The sequence below is a fragment of the Bubalus kerabau genome, chromosome 6, assembly GCF_029407905.1.
Source record: "Bubalus kerabau isolate K-KA32 ecotype Philippines breed swamp buffalo chromosome 6, PCC_UOA_SB_1v2, whole genome shotgun sequence".
Lineage (NCBI taxonomy): Eukaryota > Metazoa > Chordata > Mammalia > Artiodactyla > Bovidae > Bubalus > Bubalus kerabau.
Window position 1 is genome coordinate 37,488,700 of NC_073629.1, and position 8,397 is coordinate 37,497,096.

Sequence of the window (8,397 nt, forward strand, 5' to 3'; positions counted from 1 at the left end):
ACAAGATTCTCAATTTTGTTTCTAAATGTCTCTCAGGCACTCACTCCTCTCTCCATCATCACCTTTTCTAGGTCACAATCACCTTTAACCTGGAATAATTACAACACTCTCCCAAGTGGTCAAAATTCCACTCATTTTGGCATCCCGCAACCCCTTCACAGGCTTCCCTTGTGGCTCAGCTAGTAAAGAAACTGCCTGCAATGCGGAAGACCTTTTCACTTTCACTCCCTTCACACTGCAGGGAGACACTGCAGTCAGAATGACTGTTTCAAAAATGCAAATCTGATCAGGCCACTTTCTGCTTATTATCTTCATGATTATGACAAAATTTCTCTATGGCCTTGTCTGGCTAGTCTGGCTCCTTTCTACCTCTCTAGCCTCATCACAAATGAGGCTGTTCCTGACTTTTGGTACTATAAACACTATGACTTCCTTTCAGGCTTCTTCCCACCATAAGCCTTTGCACACAGTTATTTCCTCTTACCCAGCCTTTTGGCTAAGATTAAGTATAGTACGGGGGCTTCCCAGGTGGCACAGTGGTGAAGAATCCACCTGCCAATGCAGGAGACACAAGGGAAGCAGGTTCCATCCTTGGATCTGGTAGATCTACTGGAGTAGGAAATGGCAACCCGCTTTGGTATTCTTGCCTGGGAAATCCCATGGATAGAGGAGTCTAGTGGGCTATATTCCATGAGGTTGCAAAGAGTCAGACACAACTGAGCACATTTCCTCTTTCTAGAAAGATCAGGGCCATTCATGAACAGTCATTTCAACCCCTTGTCCTGGTGAGCCATCTGCCTGGCAAAACAGCAAACCTAGGTCAATCTGTTTTCTTGATGCAAGAGGGAAAAAAAAAAAAAAGCATAGACTGAGTTGGAAGAGTTTCCAGCACTGTTAAGGACCCTAAAATCCATTTTCCGTAAGAATGATCTGCAGCCTTCATGATTATTTTCAAGTTGCTTTCCTATTACCCTACTGTTGTTATACAAACTTAATTCTTACCCTACCAAGAAAACGAAAGTTACCAGTATGAAGTTTTCAACATTCTCTACCAACTTCCTGCTATCACCTTCACAAATTGATTTTCCAACCGTCCTTCACTGGTTTCCTCCATTCAGTTGTCTGAGGATAATCCTGGCTATTTTACATCATTCTCCTCCCATCTCCTCAGAGACATTACTTTACCTATTACCATGTTTTCTTTATGAAAGTGAAGGTGAAAAGAAAGTGAAGTCGCTCAGTCGTGTCTGACTCTGCGACCCTGTGGACTGTAGCCCAACAGGCTCCTCTGCCCATGGGATTCTCCAGGCAAGAATACTGGAGTGGGTTACCATTTCCTTTTCCAGGGGATCTTCCCAACCCAGGGATCGAACCCAGGTCTCCTGCATTGCAGGCAGACGCTTTAACCTCTGAGCCACCAGGGAAGCCCTATTTTTTTGTTATGGCCCTCCCTAATCAGCATCATTCAGTGTTTTCCATTTCTTCCTCCCACTTCTTGAAATCTTCTCTTTTCCTATTTGTTCTTAATTTAGTCTTCTGGTTCCCCTCCCATCTGTCTAGCTTCTTCTTTTGTGCCTCTCCCTTTCTCCAGTCCCTTGAATATGTATGCTGTGCTTTGCTTAGTTGCTCAGTCGTGTAGCCCACCAAACTCCTCTGTCCATGGAATTCTCCAGGCAAGAATACTGGAGTGGATTGTCACTCCCTTCTCCAAAGGATCTTCCTGACCCAGGGATTAAACCCAGGTCTCCTGCATTGCAGGCGGATTCTTTACTGTCTGAGCCACCAGAGAAGCCCAAGAATACTGGAAAGGGTAGCTTATCCCTTCTCCAGGGGATCTTCCTGACCCAGGAATCGAACTAGGATCTCCAGCCTTACAGGTGGATTCTTTACCAGCTGAGCTACCAGGACAGCCCTTAAATATGTATCAGTCAGTCAGTCAGTCAGTTCAGTCACTCAGTCGTGTCCGACTCTTTGCGACCCCATGAATTGCAGCACGCCAGGCCTCCCTGTCCATCTCCAAATCCCAGAGTTCACCCAAACTCATGTCCATCGAGTTGGTGATGTCATCCAGCCATCGCATCCCCTGTTGTCCCCTTCTCCTCCTGCCCCCAGTCTCTCCCAGCCAACAAATAGATGGTAAACTATTTTACTTTTTTCTATGCAGCTTCTCCCTTAAAAGTCCCATTACCTTATGTACTAAAAATTGGTTTTATTTTTAGGTTATTTTTTGGTTAAAGGATAAATACACCCAAAATGTAATATTGAAGAAGGAAATGGCAACCCACTCCAGTATAAATTGTAGTGTAGCTGATATATTATGCTTGAAAACAAAATATCTTATCATTATTTTTTCCAGTTTTAAGATATAATTGACATATGGCACTGTATAAATTTAAGGTGTCCAGCATAATGATTTGGCTCTTGTACATCATGAAATGATTATCACAGCAAGTTTAGTGACCATCCATCATCTCATATCGTTAGAAAATTAAGGAAATTAAAAAAAATATTCTTTTTAGTGATGAGAACTCTTCAGATTTATTCTCTTACCAACTTGCATATATAATGTACACCAGTGTTAGTTGCATTTATCATTTTTTATGTTACATCCCTAGGACTTATTTATCTTATAACTGGAAGTTTGTACCTCTGGACCACCTTCATCCAAGTCTCTTCACCTCTGGTAACCACAAGTCTGATCTCTTCTTATATGCTTGTTTGTTAAGTATAGTTGACCTACTGCTATGTTAGTTCCTGGTACCCAACATAGTGATTCAATACTTCTGTACATTTTAAAGTTGACACCATTATAAGTCTAGTTATAATATATCACCATACAAAGACATTACATAATTATTCCCCACACTGTACATTTCATACCTGTGACTCATTTATCTCATGACTGGAAGTTTATATCTCTTCATCTCCCTCACCTATTTCTCACCTACCCCCCCATCTCCTTCCCTGACAACTGTTTCTTCTCTTTACCTATGGCTCTGTTTCTATTTTGTTTCTCAGATTTCACATATAAGTGAAATCATGCAATATTTGTCTTTTTCTGTCTATTTCACTTAATAAAATAATAATACATTTGAGGTCTACCCAAGTTTTCACAAAAGGCAAAATTCTATTTTTTATGACTAATATTCCAGTGTGTATATATACCACATCTTCTTTATCCATTTATCTATTGATGGACACTTAGGTTGCTTCCATATTTTGGCTATTGTAGGAAAAAGCAAGTTGCAGTGAAAAAGGGCCTGCATATGTTTTTTCTAATTAGTGTACTTATTTTCTTTGGATAAATTCCCAGGAGTGGAATTGCTTTATTATATGGTAGCTGCATTTTTAATTGGGGGAGAAGGAAATGCCATACTCTTTTCCATAGTGTCTATACCAATTTACATTCCCACCAACAATACTTATGGTTCTGTTTTCTTCATATCCTCTCTAACACTTGTTATTTGTTATCTTCTTGATAACAGACATTTTTAATAATGTCTTTTTGTCATTCTGAAGTGTGTGAAGTGTTATCTCATTGTGGTTTTTATTTGCATTTCCTTGATGACTAGTGATGATGAACATCTATCTTTTCATGTGCCTGTTGTCTTTTTTGGAAAAATATCTATACAGGTCCTTTGCCCATTTTTTTAGTCAGATTGTTTCTTTGATGTTGAATTGTATAGGTTCTTTGTCTATTTTGGATATTAACCCTTTATCAAGTGTATATCTTCTTCAGTTTATTAGGCAGCCTTTTGTTTTGTTTCCTTTGCTGTGCAAAAGCTTTTTAGTTTGGTGTAGTCCCATTTGTTTATTTTCACTTTCGTTAATTTTATGTGTCAACATGGCTAGTCTACGGTGCTCAACTGTTCGATCAAACACCAGGTGAGATGTTGCTGTGAAGGCATTTTTTAGATGTGAATATTTAAATCGGCAGACTTTGAGTAAAGCTCATTCCTCTCTGTAATTGTGAGAGCCTCATCCAATTGGAGGCTTTAAGAGAATGATCTGAATTCCCCAGAAGAGGAAGGAATTCTGTCTCAAGACTGCCTTCAACTCAAGTTGCAACACTCACTCCTGCCAGAATTTCCAGCCTGCTGGCCTATCCTGCAGACTTTAAGCTTGCCAGTCTCACAATCATGTGGACTAGTTCCTTAAAATACATCTCACGTTGCTCTACACTGTCCTCATCATCTGTTAATCCACCTCATAAACAACTCATAAAATCTCTTCCTTCCTGCCTAACTAAAAATCATGATGTAAATGGATTATTAAGTAATTGTTGCATAGAATGCCAAATGTGATAGGCTGAATAGTAGCCTCCCAAAAGAATGGATTCTTTTCTAGAGCCTCCAAAAGGAACCAGCCTCATTAACAGCTTGATTTTAGCCCTGCAAGAGTAATTTCATACTTCTGATCTCCAAAATTCTAACAGAATAAATTTCTGTTGTTTCAAACCACTACGTCTCTAGTAATTTGTTGCAGTAGCAATAAAAAAGACTAATACATGAAGCATTCTTGAAATTCAGTCCTGATTGTAGCCTGTGCTCAAACTGAGATTTCTATTACACAAAAATAGGTGAATAAAATATAGTGTGATAGACTCCCACTTCTAACCAACTGGTGTCTGACTTGCTTTCATGCCATAAATAACTGGAAAAACGGACCAAATATATTAAACAACTGTTTTCAGGCATTAGACAGTTGACATTTCAGCAATGTGTCCCTCAGATAAAGAAAATAAATGAAATCAGCCCTATGTTTGTCCCAGTTTCTTGTAGGCACTTTTCTGGATCATGGAGAGGGAGGAGAATCTAAACGAAGTACAGTGGTCTCACTGAGTTGAGGAGACGAACTTAGCTGAAATCTAGGATCTAAATAGAAAAAGAGTCCTAGAAATATGTGGACAGATTTATTTGTGCTTTTGGATGAAAATTAAGCTGCACATGTACAAAGGAAAACTACCACTGAATTATAAGCTGAGCAATTCCCAAAGCTCAAGTATTACTGTGGGACTTCTGAACTCCAATCAGACAAAGTGAAGAAATGTCATTGGACATATAAGACTCGGCACAGACCACAGAAGGATAGCAGGGCTAAAGTAGTGTTAAAGAAAAATCTTCTTTAGACTTACTGTAACAAAATTTATAAACAGATCTCTAAGTAATTAAGCCAACTCACAGATTATTTGGTTGCCTGATAGAACAAGGCCCAACATTCTCTACAGAAAGTCTTTAAAACAACAAACAATATAAAGTTCACTTTGTCCAAATTCACTTAAAAATCACAAGAAGCAAGATAATGTGACCTATTACAAGCTGAAAAAAATAGTTACTAGAAATAAACCCAGAAATGACAGAGTTAATAGGATTATCAATGACTTATAATGGTCAATAGACTTAAAATTTTTATTTAAGTGTGCTGGGATTTATGGAAAAATATAAACATAATGATGCTACAAGTGGAAAATACTTTTAAAAGGACTAAAGAATCATTTTAGAGTGGAAAATGTACTATATAAAATGAAAATATCAGTGAGTGATATTAACAACAGATTGAAAACTGCAGAAGAAAAGTTTAATGATCTTGGATATATATTAATAAAATCTATTCAAGCAAAAATACATAGAGAAAAAACTAAAAAGGAAATAAAATATATTTTTTTAATTTTTAATTTTTTTTATTATTTTATTTTTTAACTTTACAATATTGTATTGATCTTGCCATATATCAACATGAATCCACCACAGGTATACACGTGTTCCCAATCCTGAACCCTCCTCCCTCCTCCCTCCCCGTACCATTCCCTCTGGGTCGTCCCAGTGCACCAGCCCCAAGCATCCAGTATCGTACATCGAACCTGGACTGGCGACTCATTTCATATATGATATTATACATGTTTCAATGCCATTCTCCCAAATCATCCCACCCTCTCCCTCTCCCACAGAGTCCAAAAGACTGTTCTATACATCAGTGTCTCTTTTGCTGTCTCATATACAGGGTTATTGTTATCATCTTTCTAAATTCCATATATGTGCGTTAGTATACTGTATTGGTGTTTTTCTTTCTGGCTTACTTCACTCTGTATAATAGGCTCCAGTTTCATCCACCTCATTAGAACTGATTCAAATGTATTCTTTTTAATGGCTGAATAATACTCCATTGTGTATATGTACCACAGCTTTCTTATCCATTCATCTGCTGATGGACATCTAGGTTGCTTCCATGTCCTGGCTATTATAAACAGTGCTGCGATGAACATTGGGGTACTCGTGTCTCTTTCAGTTCTGGTTTCCTCAGTGTGTATGCCCAGCAGTGGGATTGCTGGATCATAAGGCAGTTCTATTTCCAGTTTTTTAAGGAATCTCCAGACTGTTCTCCATTGTGGCTGTACTAGTTTGCATTCCCACCAACAGTGTAAGAGGGTTCCCTTTTCTCCACACCCTCTCCAGCATTTATTGCTTGTAGACTTTTGGATCGCAGCCATTCTGACTGGCGTGAAATGGTACCTCATAGTGGTTTTGATTTGCATTTCTCTGATAATGAGTGATGTTGAGCATCTTATCATGTGTTTGTTAGCCATCTGTATGTCTTCTTTGGAGAAATGTCTGTTTAGTTCTTTGGCCCATTTTTTGATTGGGTCATTTATTTTTCTGGAGTTGAGGTGCAGGAGTTGCTTGTATATTTTTGAGATTAGTTGTTTCATTTGCTAATCTTTCATTTCAATTTGTCAGTTGCTTCATTTGCTATTATTTTCTCCAATTCTGAAGGCTGTCTTTTCACCTTGCTTATAATTTCCTTTGTTGTGCAGAAGATTTTAATTAGGTCCCTTTTGTTTATTTTTGCTTTTATTTCCAATATTCTGGGAGGTGGGACATAGAGGATCCTGCTGTGATGTATGTCGGATGTATCTTGCTTATGTTCTCCTCTAGGAGTTTTATAGTTTCTGGTCTTATGTTTAGATCTTTAATCCATTTTGAGTTTATTTTTGTGTATGGTGTTAGAAAGTGTTCTAGTTTCATTCTTTTACAAGTGGTTGACCAGTTTTCCCAGCACCACTTGTTAAAGAGATTGTCTTTAATCAAACATCTTAATGGTATATATGGAGGAGGAAATGGCAACCCACTCCAGTATTCTTGCCTAGAGAATCCCGTGGTTAGAGGAGCCTGGAGGGCTGCTGTCCATAGGGTTGCACAGAGTCGGACACGACTGAAGTGACTTAGCAGCAGCAGCAGTAGCAGCAGCAGCAGCAGCAACAGCGGTATATGAGATAGTATCAAGCGGTACCTGAGGAAAAAACTTACAAAACTAAAAAAGATACAGACAGGTTGACAATCATTTTTGTAAATTTCCACAATTCTCTCTCAGTAACTGATAGAACAAATACACATGTTAACACGTATCAACCTACTTGATCTAATAACTCCAAGTATGCATAGGTCAAGTGGAAATTACATGAAGATTTATAAAATATTTTTTACATAATGACATTGAAAACAGCATATCAGAATTTGGGTGCTGTGACTAAAGCATTATATAAAGGGAAATTTATAGCTTTAAAATTTCTTATTTTAGAAAAAAAGAAAACATGTCTAAAATAAATTATCCATTTCCTTCATAAATGTTACCAAAGGAAAAACAAATTAAACTTTAAGTAAGTAGAAGATGAAGTAGAAGCAATATAAATAAGTGAAATAAAAATAATAAAAAAAGTATAAGGTTATAAGTAGGAGTCAATAGGAATGGAAAGCAATGAAAGAAAAATGGGAAAGAAGTAGAGAAAATATAAGGATTTTTTTTTGACAATATCTAAAATTGAAAACACTCAAGTTAACTGAACAGGAAAAAAAGAAAATGGTATAAATTACCAATGTCAATAGTGAAAAAGACTACAGATTTTATAGAAATTAAAAGAATAACAAAGGAATGTCATGACATGATATAATATGTCAATAAATTTGGCATTTTAGTTATAACAAGTTTCTTGAAAGACACATTTTACAGATATTGATTCAAGAAGAAATAAAATTTGAAGAGCCATATATCTAAGAAATAATTTTATAATTAAAAACTTTCCCATGAAGAAAAGTCAAGTTCAGGATAACTTCATTTGCAAATTCTATACAAACTTTCAGGAAAGAAATAATATCCTTCATTTACAAAAAACAAAACAAACACTTCTAAACTCACTTTACAGTATTCAGTTCAGTTCAGTTCAGTTCAGTCACTCAGTTATGTCTGACTCTGTGACCCCATGAACCACAGTGTGCCAGGCCTCCCTGTCCATCACCAACTGCCAGAGTTTACCCAAATCCATGTCCATTGAGTCAGTGATGCCATCCAACCATCTCATCCTCTATTGTCCCCTTCTCCTCCTGCTGTCAATCTTTCCCAGCA